At 55.0% G+C, this 24,280-nt stretch overlaps 1 protein-coding gene across 8 annotated transcripts in view; it reads left to right on the top strand.

Annotated features, from left to right (window-relative positions):
* The window catches only part of DLGAP4 (DLG associated protein 4), a 150,633-nt gene that overhangs the window by 14,862 nt on the left and 111,491 nt on the right, over window positions 1–24,280 (top strand). For 5 of the 8 annotated variants that reach the window (XM_050313501.1, XM_050313503.1, XM_050313507.1 and 2 more), the window contains exon 2: window positions 10,527–10,704. The exons of 1 other annotated variant lie outside the window; for it this stretch is intronic. The gene's annotated coding sequence lies outside the window, so the exon portion shown is untranslated. 2 more of the 8 variants (XM_050313502.1, XM_050313505.1) reach the window with 2 other exon arrangements.

Raw genomic sequence — 24,280 nt, 5'->3', positions numbered from 1 at the left:
GTGTCTTAGGTCCAATTCCTCCTCTTCCTTTTCATTTCTCTTTGTGGTACTAAGCGTAAGCCAACCAGCACACAGCTGTCTTACAGATCCTGCTGTTCCTGAGGTGGTGGTGGTAGCAGAGCAGTGTGCTTGGTCACCAGAGCCCTTTGCACCACTGGTGAGCCAGCTGGGCACAGCCACACTAGAGTTGGGATGGGCTGGGGTTAGGAAGCCCCCCAGGGCAAACCCATCCCAGCGTGGGTCTGGTCTTAGGTGTGCTGGTGAGCGTTTGTGTTTTCAAGGCTGATTATAAAATGAGACCTGGGAGCAGAAGGGAGGAAAAAAACACCAAAAAGCTGAAAAACAAGATGTAAAGGAAGAGGGGATGAGGGCGTGTGGTAATCAGAGGACAAGGTGGTGAGCAGGAGCAGACCCAGGCTGGACGGACAGGGAGAGGAGGCTGGCACAGAGATGGGCTGCACTGGGGCCATCTAGAGCTGCATGTGGAGCAGAAGTGTGGTGTGATGGCCACAGCGTATCCCATGTGCCAGTGTCTCCGTGTGTCCCTCAGACAGAGCACAGGAGCAAGGCAGAGGGGGGTGCAGGTGGGCACTCACAGCAGCTTCTCTGCATGTGGGAGAGTCGTGGACAGGACAGTGGCCATGGTGTGGATGGGCCTGAGCTGGGAGAAAGGTGACAGGCAGGGGCATGACCACAGATGTTGGGGTCACAGGAAGCTCCAGGTTTATGAGCAGGGGTGACAGACTGGATTGGCATTGTGCAGACCAAGGGACTGGAGAGCAGCAGCACGTAGGACAGGGTCACGCTGCCTTCACCACAGTACGGGTGGCACTGAGCAGCTCCTTCGTGGTGGTGTCTTAGCATCAATTAGCTTGGGAAAAGCATATCTGTCCTGCATGCATTAACCTTTATAAATGGCTCAGTGCGAGGAGCAGCCATGAAGCACAGAGGAGCTGTGGGAGTGGGGCAGACATGGCTCATATTGTCAACCCCCCACATGAAGAGCCTGGCCCAGGGGGCAGCTGCCCATGGGGCAGACTGGTGGGTCAGAGCCAGTCCCAGGTCACAGAACAGAGATCTTGATGGAAGGAAACAGCTACAAGCAGTGACTTCAAGGAACAGCACTTTCCTGCTGCATTTCCCCAGCCTTTAGAAGAGTGTTGATAATGGCAGTGGTGACTCACCATGCTTTACTCAACACTAATGACAGAGCAGGGTTCTGGGGCTTCTAGTGACTCTGGCTTAGATAAACCCAACCTCTCTCTCTCAGATTCCCATTAATAGGGAGGGTCTGGAGCATTTGGAGAGGGCAGGTGAGCAGCTTGAACTTGCAGGACACCACTGCGGTCATGCTCCCTCCAGTCCCAGCTCCCCACAGCTCCTCCAGTGCTGAGGGTCTGAACCAGAGCCAGAGGGAGAAGGAGAAAGTGATTTTGCGGGAAGGTTGCAGAGTCACACCTGTGGAGGCTTCAGGAGCCACATACTCCAGTTTTGGAGCTCATTCTTGCAACTCCCTCCACAGCTGCACTCCAAGGCGGCTGCCCACATATTCCTGGAGGGAATGGTGAGAGCCCCTCAGCTCCCTGAAGAGCAGGAGGAGGTGTCTGTGGGATGGAGGGGCAGTGTGGCTGCAGCAGGGAGTGAGCAGCCTCAGGAGCTGCAGTCCCTGCAGCTCCTTGGTCTTACAGAAACTTCTAAGTCAGCAGGGGAGAGCTTCTGTGGGGGTGAACGAGATATTCCTGGATGACAAGCTTCAAGCCAGGCCTGGCTATGAGTGGTTTGGAGTGAACGCTGCATGGAGCAGTGTCACCATGAGGAGCAGGGTCACTGTGCAGAGCAGAGTCACCATGGAACAGGACGTTTGTACATGTCAGAGCCTGGATCCAGAGAGGAGATAGTCTCAAGGAGCTTGTCATCACTGCCATGGACTTTGCCTTCCAGCCTGCCACGCTTGTCACACTCCCCACGGAGATGTTGGTGGCCCCAGACATTCACTGCCTGGTTTAGGCAAACCAGGGACCAACCCACCACAAGCCCTCCCCTCCTGGAGTGGATCTGGATCCAGCCACTCCATGTGCAGTGGGTATGCTGACACCAGCATGGGCACTGGTTTAGATGAACTGGAGGGTTGATGGATCAAAACCCTCTCTGCCCGTGTGCTGGCAGCACGCACAGGTCTGGCCTGCAGAGGTACCTGGGAGGGTGCACGTGCCAAGCTGGTTGTGAAGCCATTGCAGGAGCAAGATGTGAAGGTGGAAATGGAAATGATGCTTGAGTGTGAGAGGTGGGGAGGGACCTGTGGGGCACAATGAGCTCTGCCTGCTGTCCCGACAGTGCTGCTTGCCATGGGGCCTGGGGGACTGAGGCACACTGGGTCTGTGGGGGCTGCTCTGTTCATCCTGCGTGGTTAGACCATGCCTGCAGTTGTATGTGTCCCTGCTGCACTGAGGCCAAAAGCCAAGGAGCAACCCTAGGGTCTAAGAACAGACTTCTTTGTGCCCATCCATCTTCTTTGGATGCTGGATGCATCTGAACCACCTCCTGGGACAATTCCTGCCTGTACTCGTCCCAAACCATGTGGGACTGGAGGGGTCAGGGCTTGGTCCCCAGGGCTGGAGAGGTTTACCAAGGCTGGGGCTGTGGGCTGGAGCCAGGGCTGCTTCCACACTGGCAGAGCAGGGAAAGGGCTCATCCTCCATCTTAACCAGGAACGTCCCAGCTCATGTGAATCAGAGAAACCCCTCCTCAGTCAGTGGAGCTGTACAGAGGGAACACTGGGAGATTTCTGGGGGCTCCACAGGCACCTGCCAGCCTGGAACAGGGACTCCAGGGCTGCTGGCAGCAGCCCCACAGGGCCATGGGCTGCCAGAGGTGCCAGGCTCAACAGGGCAACCCTGGTACCTGCACTGCCAGTGGGTGAGGTGTTCCTGCAAATCCATCTTCAAACAGCTTTTGGCCAAACCTAGGGGTTGGAGCTGCTTGTTTTGCTGTAAGGCAGACCTAGGGATTGGTAGCTGCCCCACACTCTCACCAGGTTGCAAGGTGTCATCTCTGGGCACAGAGACTTGTCAGGGCCATCTCCAGGGCTCAGCAGGGCAGGGGGATGTGCAGGATCCCCCGATTCTGCAGGGCCCTGCATGTCCCTGGCTCAGCCCTGGTGCTGGTGTCCCAGGCTGCTCAGAGCAGTTCTGTGTGTATATGTTGGACAGGGAGAATTCATCTTAAGATTTTTTTTCCCCTAGTTTCCCCTTTTTCTCCATGCATTACAAAATCTGGGACAGAACTGGCTGTTTGTATTTGTCACAGATGCACACAGTGCTGGGTCTATACATTATCCTGACATCAAAGGGATGTGTGACATGTCTCTGGTGACACAGGCAGGAGGGACACCCGGCTTTTGGGAGAGAGGAGAGTGTTACCAAAGGGTTACAGACAACTCCTGGAAAGGAGAATGAGGAATGAGGACAGAAGGCACAGAGCCAGAGTGACAGTGAGGTGCTGCAGAAGCAATTTTTCCCCTGGTCTTTTCATCTTCCCTCTTTATTACAGCAGGGCAGAAGCTAACCCCTCATGGCAGGGGGTCGGTTATCATTTTAAGCAAAAGAAATCTGCAAATGTGATAGCTGAAGGGAGCTGGGGGGTTTTGTTTGGGGAGGCAACTGAAGGAAACCCATCCACACAGAAAGCTGGACCTGGTGAGGCCCAAGGGGAAGCCAGCAACCCAGCCAGGGGAGTGCTGAGCTCCTCAGGATGCGGACACTTGTGCCACCATCTCAGTTCCTGAGGAGTCCAGCACCTCAGCCCTGTGCAGCCCAAGTACCCGAGAATGTGTCACTTGTAGGGAGCATGTCCCAAAGTGCCACAGAAGCTTGGGAAGCAGATGAACCTTTGGCACCCAGGTCAGAGCAAACTTGGGCTGAATGGAGGTATGAAACAAAGCTGGCTGAGCACTGACCTGGCTCTGGCCTGGTTCCTAGGACAGGCAACACCATGGGACCCTCATTCTCTGGAATCCCTCAGCATGTCCATCCCCTAACCCTGCCTGCTGCCCATCCTGCCTACCCTTCCTCCCAGCAGGGCAGGATGCAAGCTGCCAAGGGCATCCCCCCATCCCCTCCTCTGCCCAGCTGAGGGAATGCCCAGTGCATCTCTACACATGTCCTGTCACTGCCTGTGACTGCAGCTGGACCTTGACTCTGTGTGGCCTTGTCCTCTCTGGGACCAGCTGGTGCCTGCTGACCCTCCACCCTGGGGGTCTCCCAGCCATGGGGCTCTGGGGGTGTTCTGTCAGATCAACATTGGGCGTTACCAAGGGCTGTCATCCCAGAGAGCTTCAGAGTGTCTTCTACTGAGCTTCCTCCTCTCTGCTCCACCCCCCCTTGCGCCAGGGAAGAAGCGTTTTGGGACAGTGGCAGTGATGCCACCCACCCAAATTGCTCCCTAAAGGACCCCACATACAGCTCTTGTTCCTCCAATGTGTGGCTGAGTCCCCTCTCCACAGCACACCTTCCACGGGGATGCAACCAGACCTGTCTCTGGGCTGTACTGCTGTGAAACTGGTGTTGGAAAACTGGGGGAGAAAGATTTCTAAGCCTGAGACTGGTGGTACATCTAGCCAGGAAGCTTCTTCAGGAGAATAGTGCTGGGGGATCCCAGTGGAGGTGACAGTCCCAGCACAGGAGCTGCGGGCTCGGTTCCTCTGGAGCTGGCACAGTTGAGCTCACACTGGAGAGCAGCGACTGCAGGGCTGGAAGTGCACATTGTCCCTCCTGTTGGAGGATCCTTGTCTGCCTCGGGGGAAGCCTGGAAGGCAGAAAGGCTCCCACTGTCCTCTGAGCTGCCAAGGTCGTTTCTGGGAGCCAGTGCAGATGCCAGCTGCCACGTGGCTTGTGCCCGCAGGACGGCAGGGTAATTAGCTGGAAAGACGGTCAAGCAGCATGGGAAATGGGCAAGGGAAGGAGGGAAAGAGCAGAGCTGTGCCTGGATGGAGGTCTGAGGAGGAAGCTCTTCGCTCCAGAGATACCTGTCCATGCTCAGGCCCTCAGCCCTGGAGCAGTGGGGAGATGTGTGTGGGCACATGTGAGGCACGGGATGGGAGTTGGGGCTGTGCTGGCTTCCAGACCTGTCCTGGTTGTGGCTCCCCACGGGGCCCCCATGGTGTCCCCGATACCCTGCCCGGCCTCTGCACACAGACCAGGTTTGTTCCAGCTCAGCGCATTCATTGCATTAAAGGGGAAGAGTCGATCTGATCCAACTGGGAAACACGAAATAACTGTGCTGGGCTCAGCAGATGGAGGGAACAGTCTGGCGAGTCGGGCAGTGATGGCAGTGCCCTGCAGCAATGGCATTGTCCCTCAGCAATGACAGTGTCCCTCAGTGATGGCAGTGCCCTCAGCGATGGCAGTGCCCTCAGTGATGGCAGTGTCCCTCAGCAATGACAGTGTCCTCAGTGATGGCAGTGCCCTCAGCGATGGCAGTGCTCCATGACGATGGCAGTGTCCCTCAGCAATGACAGTACCCTGCGGGAAGCACCTGCAGCAGCTGCTGCCCGTCAGCCCCAGGTGCCCCTTCCTCATGCCAAGGTCCATGTGCTCCTGCCTGTGGTGCAGCACGGAGGGGACACCAGCTGTGGGAGGGGGCTGTGGGTCATAAGGTGTATGAGGGGGCTGGATCCACGCCTGATGCAGACACATGGATTTTCCCTCTGGCCCCTGAGCCAGGGGCCATGGCTCAGGTCTGGGTTTCCTTCTGCTTCCCCTCAACTTGCCTGGCCATGGACCCAGGAGCTGCTCCCACTTCCGTCAGTAGTCTAGGATGGGGGTCCCAAGCCTCACCCCCCACTAGCGTTTCCTGGGGCCCAGTGTTTGCTGTGTGCTCCCATCACAGACCCCAGCGGTGTGAGATTATTCCTCACCTCCAAGGAGCACTGGAAGCACAGAGCCAAGGAAACCCTGCACTGCCATACAGCTGCTGGTGGCTGTTTTAGGGGGTATTTGCCTTGCTGGGATACTGAGGTACCTTTGGAGTTCAGACATCCCCCCTGTCCTCTCCAGCTTGCCCACAACCAAACCCAGCCTGGTCCATGAGGGGACCAGCAGAACCTCTCCTTGGAAACCCTACACCCCTCTGGCCCTCAAGCCCCACCCCGCTCTTTCCCTGAAGAGATCTGCATCCTCCAGGTCGGTGGCACTGCGAGCCCTCCCTAAAGTTTCCTGACTCCCGTCCATTTGTCCGACCCTGAGGCAGGGAATCTGGACCCAAGGTTTTGGCCAGCAGAAGAGGAGCTACTTCCCTGAATGGAGCTGCCTCTGATCTGTCTCTACCAGGCAATTCCATACATTGCTGACTGCTCCTCAACTTTTGGAGTCATTCTACCCCTTAGGTTTGGAGCTGCCCGACCCCTGGGACTCCTCCCAGCCCAGCTGGGGCTGGTTGTGCCTTGAACCTTCTCCTCATTTAAATTTCTAATGAGTTCCTAGTGGGTGCCTAGTCTCAGGGGGCTCCCACTGCCCTGGGCAATGGTCATATCTGTCCAGGAAGAGGGAGCCAGTTGCTCAGACTCAACACCAGTGTCCCCAAGCATTGGTCCTGCTGTACTGGTGCACTGGGGGACTGGACTCCTGCACTAATATTCCACCATGGATTTTAATTCCTCAGTGGGAGGTTTCAGTGACCCTGACCATAGTGATCCTGATGGCAGCTCATAGCTGGATGGGAGCCTGGTGCTTTTTGCTGCCCAGATTTTGCTGGGTGATGATCCAGAGTGTTTCTCCAGGGAATGATGTTGCAGAGCCTGAACACCATTAGACACAGCATTCCCATCCATCTGAGATGGAGACTGTCCAGCTGCTCCATCTCCTAGTCCACTTGAGTGCGGGATCAAGAAGCCACAAGTCAGGGCTTTGGGAGATCCAAGCTCCATCCCTGGCTCTTCTTTTGGCTCCCTGTGATCTCTTTGGCAAGGCCTAACACCTCTGTGCCCCATGATACCCAGCTGCAAGACAGATGTAGGCCTCATTGGAAATACTGGGGAAGGTCTTTCTGCTTGTGTCCTGCAGTGATGTGATCTGCAATGAGATGGGACATTTAGAGCAGGGACAATGTGTGTGGGAGCAGTCCTGGGCCAGCCTCATGCCACTGTCCCCAGCCCACTGGGAAATGATGGGGCTGGAATGAATCTGCTTGTGGTTCTCAGTCTGGGAAACCTCCTGGCAAATGCTTCATGGTTTGTTTCAAGGTCTTGTGAGTATGTGGGGTGTCCAGGGCACTGGAGCAAACTGGTTTTTGAAGAAAACCAAGAAGGGCAGTGCTGTGCAGCAGTGACCTGCTGGGACTAGACAGTTTCATATGTTCTCCCAGCCCCAGCCGAGTTTCAGAGCCAGCAGGAAATGGCTTGGGAGGCAGCTGGGATGGGGAGGCTCTGGTTGGTGTTTGGGGCTGAGGGAACAGGAATTGGAGCCTGTTGGAGACTGCCTTTGTAGGGATATGGTCCCTGGGCTGTGCCAGGAGTATGTGGAGGTGGCATGGCAGTGGCCCGATGTCAGGCAGGGAGGACAGCACAACAGTTTGTGCCTTGTGATGGGCCCAGGGTCCAATGACTGCAGTGGTAAGACAAGAATGGGGCAAGTCACAAAGGGGGATTTTGGAGTGATGAGACTGTGACCCTGTGTCCCCACTGTGATGGGGTGAGGAGGCCACTCCAGGGGTGACAAGTCTGACCCTCCTCAGTTGTAGTGGCTCACCTTGGCTCCTGCACTCTCTCCCCATCTTGGCTGGGACCTGTCCCAAGGCTCTGACCAGACCACCTCACCTTGACACAGCCTTTACAGGGGGCTGTGTCTGCTTGGCCCCTGGTGCAAACAGAGAAGCTGGGAATTATTCTGTCTTACAAACTCAATTTACTTTTTTTCAACCCAAATGTCTTTCCCCCATTGCCAAGAAAACATTTGATCAGCAGCAATTAGCAAAGCAAATTGCAGTATTGACCTTTCTAGTGTGTCCGGGTGGTCTCTGGGTGCCCTCAAGAAGCACACGCCAGATGTTTGGGGAGCTGTGCTCTGCAGAGGCAGGGCCAGGGCCTGGCACTGCAGGGGAAGAGGCACTGGCAGGGCTGTGCGGGGCAGAAGTGTCACCTGGGCACACCTGGTACACAGCCTGTGTGTCCAGAGAAGGGCAGTGGAGCTGGAGAAGGGTCTGGAGCACCAGGAACAGCTGAGAGAGCCAGGGCGGCTCATCCTGGAGAAAAGGAGGCTCAGGGGGAGCCTTCTTGCTCTCTAAAGCTCCCCGACAGGAGGAGGGAGCCAGGTGGGGGTCGGGCTTTTCTCCCAGGTAACAGTGACAGAATGAGAGGAAATAGCCTCAAGGTGTGCCAGGGGAGGTTTAGGTTGGATATTAGGGAAAATTTCTTCATGGAAGAGGTAGTCAGGCATGGGAACAGGCTGTCCAGAGCAGTGGTGGAGTCACCATCCCCAGAAGTGTTCAAAAAGTGTGTGGACATGACACTTGGCTTAGTGGTGGGTTTGGCAGTGCTGGGTTAAGGGTTGGTGTTGATGATCTTAGAGGGCTTTTACATCCTCAGTGATTCTGATTCTAACCCCTGTGGCTGCCCAAGTTCTTTTGGTGGTTTGATCTCAGCTCTTCTTGTCTTGCTGCTTTTTACCAGCACATCCAGGGAGAAGCTGGACTCCGGTACTGCTTTCCCATCCATCATCAATGATTCTCTTTTCATTTAAGGCTTTTTGGGCTTCACCTTTTTAGTCCAGCTGTCTTCTGCCTTACAAATGTTCTTCCCTCAATTACTTACACCAGGGTGCAGGGCTGTCTCCATCCATCTCCAGCTGAGCCAGGGCTGAGACAGCAGAGCGCAGGAGGGCCGTGCCTGCCACTGCCCCCATGTTCAGTCCCCACTGGTGCCAAACTGGTCACCCTGGCAGGAGGGAGGGCTTCCCCCTGAGGTATCACCACTGATCGCATTCCAGGTGGCTTCTGTCCATCTGACGCAGGTCCTTCAGGTGCAAACCACGTATGGGAGCAGACAGCTCTCCTCAGCTTTCATTCAAGGTGGACACTGCTTCCCTCCCTCTCCCCTGGTGCTGCTGTGGGGATTATCTCTACAGGGACAGGAGGTAGGAAGAGTGCCTGGCTTTCCCAGAGGAGCAAGTTGGAGAGCAAGTAGCTTATGCCTGCCTTGCTGCAGCAGCTCCTATCTCATCTCTGGTGCATGGGCTGGGGCTGAAGGTCAGCCAGGTGGGGATGGCTCTCAGGGAATCTGAGGCTCTGAGGGAGGAGCAGAGCCCTGCAGAGTGCACTTTGCCTCTTGCCCCACATTCCAGAGATGGAAGAAGGACTTCCCAGAGAAGGGAAACCAGTGTCCACTTGGGGCTGAAGTACAGCCAGAGCTGGGAGGTGCCAGATCCCCTCACTGGAAAGAGGGACTGTGGAACAGATTCCACCCTACTCTAAGGTCTCCCAGTGAGGACTGTGCTGTCCTTCTTCCCACTTGGGATTTCAAGCTCCTTATATGAGATATGGACTTTAGGAACAATGCTCTGTGTCCTGTGCCCCGCTCTTCCGCAGGCGTGGAGAGACTGATCATATCTGATGGGATGTGCTGAGCTGCTCCCAGGTGCCAGGGCATGGCAAGCCAGCCCCACTCTGCTGCATCCCAGATGAGGGACCAGCTCAGACCATCCGTGCACCAAGGCTTCTTCATCCTCACTTAATGCTCTTATCTTGAAGGCTCCCTTCTGATTAAAGCCTCGGCAGCCAGTTCCCTCCCTGGATTTATTGCAATGCAATTTTCTTCCTCTAATCTGATCAGGGTGTAAGCTGCTCTTTTGGAAGTGCACAGGGAGGACAGATGCATGTGTCACTGGTGTGTGAGCCAGGCTTGCAGAGAGCAGCAGGAAGGTGCCCTGTTTTGGTGGCACAGGCTCAGGGAGGTTTAGATTGGATATTAGGGAAAATTTCTTCAGGGAAAGGGGGGTCAGGCATTGGAACAGGCTGCACAGGGTGGTGGTGGAGTCACTGTTCCTGGAAGTGTTCACAAAGTGTGTGGATGTGGCACCTGGAGACATGGGTTCATCGTGGCCTTGGGGCAGTGCTGGTTTAATTGGTTGCACTCAATGATTTTAGAGGCTTTTTCCAACCTTAATGATTCCATGATTTTAAGTGCATCAGCAGTTCTAAGGCAAAAGTTTTGCATGGCTGGAGGCCATTGACATTCCTGAACACCCTCATAAAGCCAGAGCCCAGTCCTTGGTCTCTGACAGCCACGGAGTTCCTGGAGTCAGGGGAATGGTGCTGTCCATTTGGACAGGATCCCAGTGGGATTTCAGATGACGTTGAGCACTTGACCTCAGCAGTGTGACTGCCACCTATTCACTGGACTGGTTGTTCCTGATAAGCTAATGAGTCCATGGCCACACTTGGAGCAGGGCTAGAGAAGCCAGGGGTGGACTTGCAGGCCTGTCGAGTTCCTTTGCTCTGCCTCTTGCTGGACTCATGCTTGTGTTTTCCCTCCTCAGCCCAGGCTGCCCAGTGAGTGTGGTCACGGAGCTGCTGCCCAGCTCTGCCCACCCTGCAGTGCATGGGCCACCCGCGTCCCCCAGCCTGCGGATGACGGCAGCATCCTGAAGCAGCGTCACCTCGGAGAGCTGTGTCCCCTTGGAGAGCTGTGTCATCTTGGACAGCCACATCCAGACTGTGAGTGCTTGGGCACCGCAGGCAGGCCCAGGCTGGGGCCGGACCCTCATGGGGGTACCGTCCAGCTCCAGAGGGTTCCTTGGGGTGAGAGGCCGGAGGAGGCTGTGGGTGCTGGGAAGCTGCGGATTCTCCTCTCTCAGGGTGCACGTTCTGTGAGGTGAGAAGAGGCTGAGCACTGCATGGCAGTGAAGGGGAGAGGCACTGCTGGCAGGGCAGGGGGCACAGGGGCTGTTCGGGGTGAGCTGGTGTGAGGCGCTGGCATGGCCCCTGGGGCAGGGGCAGGGTGTGGCTTGAGGGCACTGTTATGGGTATCTCTGGGTGCTGGGAGAGCTGTGACCGTGTGTGCTCCAGGTGATGGCTGCGATGGTTGGCAGTGGTTGGAGCAGTGCTGGAGCACAGGGACTCTGGACCTGAGGGGCTGGAGCAGGTCCAGAGAAGAGCAACGAGGCTGGTGAAGGGACTCAAGCACAAGTCCTATGACGAGAGGCTGAGGGAGCTGGGGTTGCTTAGCCTCGAGAAGAGAAGGTCAGGGGCGACCTCATCAACTCCCTGACAGGAGGTTGTAGCCATGTGGATGTCAGTCACTTCTCCCAGGAACCAGCAGTAGGACCAGAGGGCTTGGTCTTAAGCTCTGCCGGGGCAGGTTTAGGTTGGATATTAGGAAGAAATTTTTTCCAGAGAGAGTGCTCAGCCATTGGAATGGGCTGCCCAGGGAGGGGTTGGATTCTCCATCCCTGGAGGTGCTTCAGGTGAGACTGGATGTGGCATCAGTGCCATGGGCTGGGAACCATGGTGGGGTTGGATCAAGGGTTGGACTTAATGATCTCAGAGGTCTTTTCCAACCTGTCTGATTCTAGGATTAATAATAATCCAGGGGCATTTCCCATGGGGACCAGGCAGCCATGAGCCAAGTGGTGAGCAGACCTGGAGTACCCACACCCCCTAGGCATAGGGTCCGTAGGATCCATGGAGCTGCCCCTTGCCATGGTTTGCTCTCTGCCATTAGTTCCTGACATGGTCCCCAAGGTCCTGGGCTCACTGTGGGCAGGGTAAGCAAAAGCAGGATGCAGAGGCTTGACCCCCTCTGACAATCCAGAGAAGGAGGCTCCTGCAGGGAATGTCTCAGCCCTCTCCAGACCATGGAAAGCCTGTATTCCTCACTCAAGGAGAGACAAGCTGTGCAAAGGGCAGTGCTCTGGATTTGGGCAGGGTTGTCTCAGCTGAAAGGGTGCAGAGGGAATGAACTCATTCTGAAAGCAGTAGGCATAGTGAGTAGGCAGGGCAGACCTACAGAAGAATAAATCCCATAATTCCCACATCAGGAAAGATTTCCTGCCATGTTCCAGAATGTGACATCAGCATTTCAGCCCTTTTCACCCCAAAACTCAAACATTCAAAGAGTCTGGATTAGGCCTCCCAAAGGGAAAAGATGGTCATAAAACCCATGAGGATCAAGAGTGTTTTTCTTTCACAGCCTGTCACTAGCCAACAGCTATGTGACACGGAGGGGCACAAGGGGATGTAGGGGCTGCTGTGGGTGCCCTGTCCTGGCCATGGCACAAGAAGTAAAACACAGTTTCTCCAAAGAGCTCAAAGTGTTGAGAGCCTGGAGTCCTCACAGCATGGGGCTTCCTCAGTGCAGCTGCTGCTATGAATTGCCATAGGAAAATCCGTGGTGTTTTTTAACTGCATTGGTCTTTTTGCCTTCCCCCCCTTTGGACCAGTAAAAGAGGCACAGGGGGCACTGAAGAAAAAGAGGCACATTGTTCTCATCCTAGATGTCTGTCCTCAACATCAAGGCTCTGGCAGTGGTGCAGGTGTCTGAAGGAGATTTGGGGATGAGGATGGAGGTCAGGCATACATCCATGGAGATGGGCTGTGCACCTGGGGTGGCTGCTGTGTTGGGGTGAGGATTGAGGTCATGCCCAACCCTGTCACAACCCTCTGCCCCTGTGCACTGCAGAGAAGTCCTTCCCCAGTTCAGGCAGCAGCAGCAAAGCCCACCAGTGTCAACTGGGCATATGTCTGGTGATGGCTGAGACACAGCCACGCTCTAAGGACAGCAACAGGGACAAAGGAAGGGAGATCACATAGGCTTGAGTGTTCTCTAGAGGAGCAAAAGGTCCCAGTCCCCACAGGGCACAAAGGTGGATGGTTGCACAGGGCAGAATGATGTTCTTAGCATAGGAGAAGCCCCTGGGAACACACCTGGGCCTTTGGAACCCCCACAATGGTGGAACTCCCTCTTCCTGAGGGATCCAAACACCATGGTGGGAGCACCAGCCCTGGTCCCCTGCTCTCCAGCAGTTACCCAGATGCCTCTTTCCCTTCACTGCAGCTGCTGGATTTCTCTCTGGATTTTTTTTTTATGTAGGTGACATATGTTTGGTTCGAAGCACTTAATTGCCTCTTGGGATGCATTTCATTTATTCATTAAGATAGAAATTGGAGTTGTTGGGTTTTCTTTATTTTGCTATTTTTTTCCATCTTTTTTCCCCTCTTCTCTGTTCTATAAGGAAAGAGTGTGGAAAAAAATCCCTGTATAACTCCAGCATGTGTGTGCCCCTCTGTGCCCCCAGCCTCTCCTGTTGCTACTGATCAGGGAGTGATGACGGGGAGAAATGCTCCTCCCTGGAAGTCTGTTGGCATGCTGTGGCTCTTTGGAATTTGAGGTTCTGATGCCAAGCCCAGTCCCACACTGCTCCTGTGGGCGATGCTGGGAGACAAGAGCCAGGTGCCAGGTGCTCTGTGCTTGAGGTGGGGGACTTGCAGCCTGACCCCTGTGCCCAGGCAGTCCTTCCTGTGGTGATCTGCCTGGTGCCCCCAGCCCCTGCCGAGCATGCTGGGGAAGCTGTGCCATGGGGACAGAGACAGATCTGGTTCTTCCTCTCCAGCTGGGATGTGAGAGGGGAAGAGCCCTGGAGAGGTCTTTGCTTATGTTCCTATGAGGCTCAAGGGTCAGGCCAAGGATATGTGCATGGGAAGTGTTCCTGCCCTGCCTGTGCCACTGGGAGGTACCCCCTGCACAGGCAAGGTGGTGACATTTGCAAATTTGGAGACTGGATAAAGCTAAGGATGGATGTTAAGTGTTGGTGCCTGTTGCCCCAGACCCCATTTTCAAAGCAGTGTCTGTCAAAACAGACTTCTGCAGATCCAACTTCTGGCTGGCACCAAAGCAGGGCACACCTTCTTCCCTATGGAGAATCCCTCAGACACATACTGGAGTGAATAGGTGGAGATCCTTAAAGTCACCTTGATAAACAGCAGTCCAGGTAATGGATTTTAATTGTGTGGAGGTGAAAGAGAAAACCATGGGTGGAGAGATGGCCAGGTGGACCAAGGGATGGATGGATGGATGGAAGGTTGGACTGATGGAAGGGTGGATGTTTGTTCTAAAGAGCTGAGCTACCTGAATTCAGAGAGGTGAGGTGGTGGATGCTGTGATAGGGAGGGCAGGGCAAAGCCAGACCTGTGGGGTAGCTTGGCCAAGGACAGGTGGATCTGGCACCTGCCCCACTGCTGATTCTCAGAAGCTTTGGTGCCTGAAATTCACCCACAGTTCCCTGCCTCAGACATGGTTCTGCTACTGGGTAATGCTGTCCCTTGTTTTTAGGGTTTTCTGGTTTTATTCTTTCTCCTCTCATGTCTCATCAAAAAGAACAGTCCCACTAGGGCTGGGCCAAATGTACAGGCTTTTTTTGGCTCTCCAGTGCTCTGGCCCCCTTCATCATTTCCCCACCCTTTCCCCCCCGGCCTCCCCCACTGCTGAAGGCTCATCACCCAGGACCCTGCAGACAGTCTCTGGGCTGCCCCGTCCCTCTCCTTGGATAGTGGTACCCAGCATTAAGATGGCTCCCAAAACCCTAGTGATGGGGGAACTTGTGCACATGGGGATTGCTTTTTTCTGGATTCCCACATCGTCACATCCAGCAGTGCCATGTACCTGTCAGGAGAACAAGCTGTCAGGTGTGTGAAGCAGATGCTGGGTGCTGGTGATGTGCACCTGCTAGGATTGGCAATAACCTGGACAATGATTCCAGTAACAATGGAATCACTGCTCTGGGAAAGGGGCAGCCCTGTTCCTGGGGAGAGACCCTGCACAGACCAGGCAGAGGTGAGCAGCTTGCCCAATACCAGATGCCAAAATGGAACAAATCCCCCCACCCCAGTCCACTTTTCCCCCAGCCTGGATCCTCTGACTGCATCCAAAACCCCACAGCATGGACACCCCTGCAGCATCTGGCCCACTCTCCCAGAGGTGCTCTACCCGTTTCCCACAGCCCTTGTCCTGCTGCCAGCCAGTACCCGCAGATAAGGGATCCTTCTTCCGTCTGCCTTCTCCTCCTCCTCCCAGCTGGGGCTGTCTGTGCTGGGGACAAGCACAGGGAAATAGGAATGACAGGTCCTGCTCCCGGCCAGGGAAGCTTTGGCTTTATCTACAGAGTCAGGCACCCTGGGGACAGCGCCAGGATCTTTCTGGGGCAAGAGTAGGTGCTGGTGCTGTTCTGGACCCCTTGGCTTGCTCCAAAGAGGTTGTTTTCCTTCCAAGCAGCACTGCAGCACTCAAACAAGTAGGGATTTGCAATGCAGAGAAAAACCTCCCACCTGCCACACGGCAGCGTGTGGGCTGGGAGCAGAGCTGGAAGCAGCTGTGCCACCTCATTCCCACTGCTTGGGCTCCACACTCCTCCTGCTCCTGCCCTGCCAGCGTGTTGTGGGCCAGTTCCTGGCTCCAGAACCCTGATCCTGCCAGGTGGGCTTGTGGGACCCCTTGTGGCATTACTTTGGCAGTGTGCCCTGAGGATGGAGCTCTGCCCATGCACCATGGAGGAGGTGGTGCTCTGCTCCCTACTGGTTTGGGTCTTGCTGCCACCTTCCAACACGCTGTATTTCCCCAGCAAGGGCAGGCAGAAGGCTGGCTTGGCTGAGCAGGGATCTTCTCTTGGAAATAAGGCAAAAAAGGAAGGTGTGTGCCCAGCGGAAGCAAGGTCAAGTGACACGGGAAAAATACAGAGATGCTGCTTGTCACTGTAGGGAGAAAATCTATGTGGCTAAAGCTCAACTGGAGTTGAAGCTGCCAGAAATGTGGGGGACAATAAAAAGAATTTTTTCAAATACATCAGTGGCAATAGGCAGTATAGAAATATCGCTGGCCTGTTCCAGGATGAGGATGGTCACCTTCCACACAGCCACAGAGACAAGGCAGAGGTGTTTAATGCTTTCTTTGTCTCTGTCTTGAACACGGATGACAGACCAAGGGGGTCTCAGTGCCCTGAGCTGCAGGACCATGACTGCGAGACTGATCAACTCCCAGTCGACCCTGAACTTGTGTGGGATCTACTGCTCCAGATGGATCCCTATAAAATCTCTGGGGCCTGATGGGATTCATCCCATAATCCTCAAACTGCTGCTGATGTCATCACAAAACCTCTCTCAATGATTTTTGAGTGGTCTTGGGAATCCTGGGAGGTCTCAGCTGAGAGGAAGCTGACGAACATTGTCCTGATTTTTGAGAAGGGCAAGAGTGAAGACCTCGGAAACCACAGGCCTGCCAGTGTCACCTCAGTGCCTGGTAAAATTATGAAGATTATACTGGGAGGGATTGAAAAGCACCTGAAAGACAACACAGTCGTTGCTCACAGCCAGCACGGCCTCATGAGAGGAAAGTCCCGCTTATCCAACCTGGTTTCCTTCTATGACAAGGTGACCCACCTGCTGGATCAAGGGAAGCCCATAGATGTGATCTCTTTGGATTTCAGTAAAGCTTTTGATCCTGTCTCTCCCCAGATCCTCCTGGACAAACTGTCCAGCCCAGAGCTGGATAAACACATCCTGTGCTGGGTGAGCAATTGGCTCATGGGTCAGGCACAGAGGGTGGCAGTGACTGGGGTGACATCAGGCTGGTGACCTGTCACTACTGGGGTTCCCCAGGGCTCTGTCTTGGGCCCTGTGCTCTCCAACATCTCCATCAGTGACTTGGACACAGCACTGGAAGGGACACAGAGCAAGTTTGCAGATGACCCAGAACTGGGAAGGGCTGTTGAGTCCCTGGAGGGCAGGGAGACCTCAACAAGTGAGAGGACTGGGCACTCACCAATGGAAGTTCAACAGAGGGAAGTGCTGGATTCTGCCCCTGGGATGGAGCAACCCTGGATGTACAGAGTGGGAATGAGATGCTGGAGAGCAGTGTCAGTAAAGGGCCCTGGGGGTGCTGGTGGGTGCCAGTTGTCCCTGAGTCAGCAGTGCCCTGGCAGCCAGGAGGGCCAACCCTGTGCTGGGGGCATCAGGGAGGGGATTGTCCCGCTCTGCTCTGCTCTGGGGCGGCCTCACCTCAATATTGGGGCAGTCTGGGGAGACACAATGGATTGGAGAGATTGAGCCATTGGAGAGTGTCCAAAGGAGGGCAATGAAGATGGGGAAGGGCCTTGATTTGAAGCCATGTGAGAATACTGAGGGCACTTGGTGTGTTCAGCTGGGGGAAACTGAGGAAAGACCTCATTGCAGTTCCAGCTTCCTGGGGAGGGGAAGAGGAGGGGCAGGCCCTGAGCTCTGCTCTGGGGGGACCAGGGACAGCACCCAGGGAATGACCTGGAGTTGTGTCAGGGTAGGGTTAAGTTGGATATTAGAAAGAGGTTCTTCCCTCAGAGGGTGGTTGGCACTGAACAGGTTCCCCAGGGCAGTGGGCACAGCACCAAGGCTACCAGAGGAGGGTTTGGATGATCCTCTGGGGCACAGGGTGTGACTCTTGGGGATGGGCCTGTGCAGGGCTGAGGGTTGGACTCGATGATCCTTGTGGGTCCCTTCCTACTCAGCATAATCTGTGATTCTGTGTCACTTTGTGCCTTCCTCTGAGTCCTGGGCATGAAGAGCACTATGGGGAGGTAGATGAAGGTGTAGAACAGTAAGATTTCAGTGTCTGCGATCCAGGAAATCCATGTGTGATCAGTGGGTGGATGTTTGGCCCTAGGGCACAAGAGAGAGGGCCAGAAATAAGATCCCAAGGTGTTGCAGGGACCACCCCAAAGGGAGAACATGGCTCCTGGTACCCTCAGGTCTTGCTGGGAGAGTGAAGATGGCTGGTGGAGGCTGGTTTTGGAGGGACAGTGTGAGCCTGGTCCTGACTGTCCCCTGCATGGGGCTGGCAGGTATTCCCACAGGCTGGGCGGGAGTGGGCAGCATTCCTGGATTTGGAAACGAGTGCTGGTCACAACCTCCCCCAGGAAGGCTTCCATGCTCTGCTCCCTGCAGAAGCTTTAGTGTCACCTAAGGAGAGAAGGAACTCCCTTCCAGGCACAGAGCAGCTGTTTGTGCCCTCCTCAGTCCCTCAGTGGGGCAGGGAAGGTTTGGGTGATCCCAAGGTAACCCCTTCACTGGGGCTGGGATGAGGGACATCTTCAGTGCTGCTACTTTACACTTTGGGCTGCTGGCCCTGGGAAAAGTGAGCTGCGGTGGCTTCCACTGCTTCCCCCAAAATGAGGGTGGGTCTGTACGGAACATGATGGAATTGCTGGGCTCTGTGCCCTGACCCATACAGGACATATATCCCTTCTGCAGCGCTGACTGAGGAACCCAGAGCACAACCCCATCTCCTCCCACCCTCTTTCCCCCCTGCTGAACGTGGGGCTTGAACCCCATATCTGGGCAGTGGGAGCAGAGGGATCACTGTTTCTTCTGGAGGTGTCGCCTGCACTGTCACCTGGAAGAGTCACAGCGGGACCTGTGAGGGACCTGTTGCTGGGAGCACTGGTGTCCCAGCTGGTGGAAACACTACAGCAAGCCATTCCATGGAAGCCTGGGGCTTTATCTCCTAGGAACTAAAGGGACTTTTACTGCTTCCCTTCAGGCTTGCAAACAGCTTCTGGGCTGCTGGTGTGCTGGAGCAACCTGGACTATGAAAGGTGCCCCTGCCCATGGCTTTAAGGGACACCAGAGATGGGCTTTAAGGTCCCTTCCAACCCAAGTCATTCTGGGATTCTATGAAGGGAACTCTGCCCCCACTCCAGGGTAGGGGCAACAGGAGGGGAAGAGTTGCTCCAGTTTCCAACAGGAGTCAGGAGAACCCACAGCTGTCTGGAACTGTGACCCCCGGGACTGCACCAGAGGGATGTGTTTTCTTGCTCAGAGGACAAGTGTCAATGGCAAAGTCTCTGCACAGACTTCAGTGGTGAGAAACACTGTGGGCTGGGACATTTTGGGGAAGATTTTTAAGCTGCAGCAAAGAAATTTGGCAGCTTGGAAGCAATCTAATCATCCTCCTCCCATATGCTTGGTGCTATTTAAAAGGGAGCATGTACCCGATTCTTCCGACCAGCAAGCTGACATTTCCAGAGTGCGTTTGAAAATAAATTTGGCATCCGCTGTCAAAATCTCAGATTGAGCCCAGTACAGCTAATTTGGGCTCTGAATGCCTCTGCAGAGCACCTTTCCCTGCTCACAGATCCCAAGCCATGGCAGTGTTTGCTTCCCACGGCCGGGATGGTACAGGCACCACCAAGCTTTGAGGGCTGGAGGGCACTTCCTGGCTGGTGGCTCGAGCCCTTTCCAACAACCCCTAAAGCCGAGGAGGCTGTTCCTGGATGAATGGTAGCTGAGTGCCTCCTCTCCGGAGCTATTCTCTTCCCAGTGCGGAGGCAGAAGGAGCTCTGGATGCTTGGGCTCATCCTGCCAGCAAGAGGCAGGGAAGGATCCATCCTCCTCTAAGCTCTGGGCTCTCCAGAAACCTCTCAAAACCATCCTGACAATGCCCAGGGCTGGCAGGCAGTGGAGGGGAACTTGGGGGCATTCAGCTTCCCTCCCAGCTCCCCTCTCCCATCACACACGTGGAGAGCTGGAATGATGCCCAGAGGAGTGGGAGTGATGTGGGAGTGCCCCACCCTGTGCTGGGTGCTCTGCAGTGGTGGAATGAACCCCAGCTGCAGCTGCCCACCAGTAGAAAGAGGCAGGAAGAGGGGTACTGCTTGTACCTGCCCTATGGTTACACATGTGGGGTATCAGGGCAGGCTAGCAGGACTATCCCCCTCCTGCAGGTGTGACAGCAGGAGACAGCTCCAGGTACGTGGAATGTTTGGAAGGGTGTCAGTGGGATGCTGCACACACAGGGTCTGATGTCATGTCCGCCTGTCCCCATGTGTTGGGTCGGGGTAGATGGGTCGTTCCTGTGGATGAGACCAGGTGCCACATCTCTGATGGAGAGCTGTCCCCTCTCCTCACCCAGAATTTCAGCTCCCCTTGGGCCCCTCAGCCCCACCAAACCCTGGCCTGCCCACAGCTCAGACCTGAGGGGGGCACATGGGGATAGCCCACCCACCCAAGGGGACAACCTTCCTCCCTTCCTCTTCCTCCCTTGGGTTTTGGTCTCCCTAGTGCTGCATTTTGGGGTGAGGGTGGAAGAGTGGAGCATGTTGAAAGCATATGGTGGGATTAATGCTGTATCCCTGCCTCCGAGCCATCCGTGTGCTCCTGCTCTGTGCCATCAGCCTCGTTAGCGCTGCTGGAGTGGGGATCAAACCCAGTGAGCCGTGTGCTGAGCCTCTGTGCTGGAGTCAGTTCTAAGGATTATGGTGAATTATGTAGATGGGAATCAGACAGCAATCCAGGCATGGATGATGTCTTGAGGGGGTGGCAGAACTGGAGCTTCACCATCCAGGAAGTTTTCTGGGATCTAATTAGATATTCAAACAGCCCCTCCTGGCCAGGGCTCTGTGAGCGCCTGCCCACACTCACTGCTCACCTCCCCAGCCCTGAAACAGCATGGCCTGGGCTCGGGGAGAGGGAAACGGGATATCGTGATAGTATCTGCATGGCAGAGGGTCCTGGGGCTGTGGAGACATACAGGGAAGGAAATTAAGGTAGAAAAAGAGCAGATCCCTCTTGCCTCCAGGAAGAAGGTGGGAGCTGATGTCTCCCCTTTCCAGGCTGAGCACTCACTGGGGTTGCAGGGACAGACTGCTTCCCCCCGTGCAGTGCCCGGTGGCCACTGGGATGAGCAATGTGCTGGACTGGGAGCAGCAATTCTTGATCTGGATGGGAACTGTGACTGGGGCAGAGGAGCACTCGGGGGTGACAAAGGCTGGATCCCTCATTCAAGGAATAACTGGAGTTTCTTCTCCTGTCCTAATCCATAGCTGCTGCTTGGCGCAGTATTTTGGGCATCCTAGCCCAGCTCAGATCTGCAGCTCCACAGAGCTTGCTCCCATGGACCAGGGCAAGCAGACAGGGAGTTCTGTTGCTGGTTCTCTCTCTTGGAGCTCGTTTCTTTCTCTTTGCTTTGTGGTGACATGGACTGTGGGATGCACTGGCTGAGAAGCGACCCCATGTCCGAGCAGTGTCCCTCTGAATACCCATGGCCCTGGGATCATCCTGTGCTGAGCCCTGGGGAGGTTTCAGCAACACCAGAATCCCCTGGCCAGCACTCTGAGGTGCTCTGGGCAGAGGATCCAGGGAAGTGGGAGGAAAGGCTTTTCCAGGGCTGAGGTTGCAGCTGTTTGCCTGCTGGGAGCCAAAGCCAGGGTGGGCTGGACAGGGATGATTCTGATCTTGGCCAGTTTGAGATTTCCTTGGCTGGTGTGAGAACCGTGCTGGCCTCTGCCAGGCACACCAAAGGGCTCTACTTGCTGAGCCAGTCTGTGTGTGTTGGGCAGTGGGGGGAGATGGTGCCCAACTGGTGAGGTCCTGGCATGGGCTACCCAGAGCAACTGTGGCTGCCCCATGCCTGGAAATGTTTAGGGCCAGGTTGGACAGGGCTTGGAGCAACCTGGTCTAGTGGAAGCTGTCCCTGCCCATGGCAAAGGGTGAAACAAGAAGAGCTTTAAAATCCCTCCCACCCCAGAGCTTTCTGGGGTTCAGTGATTCTGTGGTGCCCAGTGAGTGCTGCTGCCCTGGCTCTGTCCTCAGGAGCCCAGCTCAGGCCGGGGAGCAAGGGCAGTGTGGGGCACAGCTCTGAGTCAGAGAGCCCCAGCATCGGTGGAGAGCTCAGGGACGCAGACACACATTCCCAGCTATGTTATCTGCAACTCCACTAGAATGGATCCATCAGGATCAAATAAAGAGTGACACCTGTGTCTCTTTTTTGTCACTGTTCTCTTTGGCATTCATGCTGTAAGTTGGCTGCTGAGCCCAGGCATTGGGATGCTCCCCCCTTACCTGGCTGCTAGAAATGGAACCAGCCTGCGACTGCTGTCGCAAGGGTACGCTGTCATCAAAGGAGAGAGGGGGGAGCAAAGTCTGGGGTGGACACACACCCAAAGGGGGAAAGTCTGGCCGACTTGGGTTATTTAACAGGTCTGGGAAGAAGTGGGTGACAGATGTGGTCTCCATGACAACTCACAGCTGGCTGTGCAGGAATTACAGGACACCATGGAGTGTCAGCAGCACTTATTCCACTCCTCGCAGTAACCTGGGTAATTACAGGTGCACTTGGGAATATCCAAACATGCTCGTGTTTTAAGCCCTTTGGAGATAAGTAAATACAAGGATAATCATCCCAAAGGCTAATCTGCTGGAGCTCCTGCCTCCCCTCATGGTTCCCTGGTATTGGGGTGGTGGATGAGGATGGAGGAGGAGAAAGAGGAGAGGGAGAGGGAGGAAGAGGAGAGCTGCTGGCGCCAGCACACATGGCTACTGTGTTCAGTGCTGTGTTGTTGGTAAACAGGTAAGTCAGGAAGATCCACTGGGCTCAGAGCCAGGTAAATCAGCTGTAAATCCCAGGTAAATCCTAAAATCACAGAATGGTTTGGGTTGGAAAGGACCTTAAAGACCATCTCGTTCCACACCCTTGCCATGGGCAGCGACACCTTCCACTAAACCAGGTTGCTCCGAGCCCTGTTCACCCTGCCCTTGAACACTGTCATTGAGAAGCCGTTTCCCCTTGTCCTGTCACTCCAGACCCTTGTCCAAAGTATCTCTCCTGCTCTCTTGGAGCCCCTTTAGGGACTGAAATGGGCTCTGAGCTCTCCCTGGAAGTTTATCTTCTCCAGGCTGAACAGCCCCACCTCCCACAGCAGGTTTGACTGAGAACCATCTCTGCATGCTCTTTCCAGCAGTGTGGGCTTCCCTGCCAGTACGACCCCAGTCAGAAGGATTCCTTACACTGGGAGGTTCATTCCCAAGCACTGTTGTGCACTGGGGGCAGCTGGCAGCAGAACCCGCCCCACTTAAACTGATGAAGGGGTTCATCAGTGAAGGGAGAAACACACAGGGACCAGCCTTTCTGAACCCCTTGTGCCTGTTATTGCTATAATAAGTCTCAGTCATGTGTCTGAAAGGGCTGAAGGGAAAATCTATTTTTCTCTGTTTTCCAGTTCTGCCTCTGTGACAGAGGCTCTGCAGGCACGGGCTCTGCAGAGACAGAGCTGGTTTTTCCTGGTGTTTGTGTGGGTTTGCACATGGCAACAACAGAGAGAAAGACCTTTTTTTTTATTTTGAAGAAGAAGAAGAAAATATGATTGTAAAAAGCAGTTTGGATTTGCAGGAAAGAGCAGGGAGAGGGTCAGGAACGCAGACAGCGATAGAATGCACTTCATTCTGGCACTACCACGGTGTTGAGAGCTTCCCACACAGCCCAGCCCAGGGTTGTTGTGCTCCAAGGACACCCAAAACAGCCCCAGCCTGGCCTGACTGGGAAGATTCCTTATGGAATGTGCTAGGAAGGGTTAGGTTTTTCAATGCGTTGGTCCTTGGGTTGTGCCCAGGTAGGTTTGGATTGGATGTTAGCGAGAATTTCTTTACAGAAAGGGTTGGCATTGTAACAGGCTACCCAGGGAAATGGTGGAGTTACCACCTCTGGAAGTGTTCAAAAAACATGTGGATGTGGCACTTGGGAACATGTGTTAATGGTGACCATGGTGGTGATGCTGAGTTAGTGGTTGGACTCAGTGACCTCAGAAGGCTTTACCAACCTCAATTGTTCTATCCTTTGAGAAGCTGTGAAGGCAAAGGGAACAGGGAGGTCAGGCTCTGCCAGAGCACCTGGAGCTGTGCCAGAGCTCTGTGCTGAGCCGGCAGGAACAGCACCCAGTGCCACCTCAGCACTGGTGGGCTGGTCACTGCTGGGGACAGGGCCACCCCAGTTCCCAGCCCATGTCAGGGCCATGAACTGCTCATGCCAGGCTGATCCTCCCCACTCCTGCCCTCGGAGCCCTGCACAGGCTCTGGCACATTCTCTGCTCCCTGCCCACCAGGCTGTACCAGCCTGCTGCTCCCTCAGGAAGGCGTTCCCAGCTCTGGTCCATCACATCCCTCCCACGGCTGCTGCATGCGTCACTTTTTTACCCTTCTTCACACAACTGCCCTTCAGATATTTATACAGTGTGATCCTGCTCCCCCTCCAGCATCAGCTTTCTAGGCCATACAAATTAAATTCCTTCAGTCTCTGCCCGTAACCCATCCTCTCCAGCCCTGCCTCCCTCAGGGCTCAGGGTGGGTTTTTCCTTTTCTGTGCACGATGTGTCTCTTCCTGTAAGAGCCACCCTGGGAATTGTAGGGCGCATTACTACCACAGTGTAAAAATAGGATTAGAAGTTGTTTTGTTCAGGGAAGGATTGTTCTGGGCTCCTACCTGCAAACCTTTCCACCAATG

This window comes from Myiozetetes cayanensis, unplaced genomic scaffold, assembly GCF_022539395.1.
Source record: "Myiozetetes cayanensis isolate MyiCay16 unplaced genomic scaffold, myiCay2020 scf19, whole genome shotgun sequence".
Taxonomy (NCBI): Eukaryota; Metazoa; Chordata; class Aves; order Passeriformes; family Tyrannidae; genus Myiozetetes; species Myiozetetes cayanensis.
This window is presented reverse-complemented; position numbering and strand designations above follow the sequence as displayed.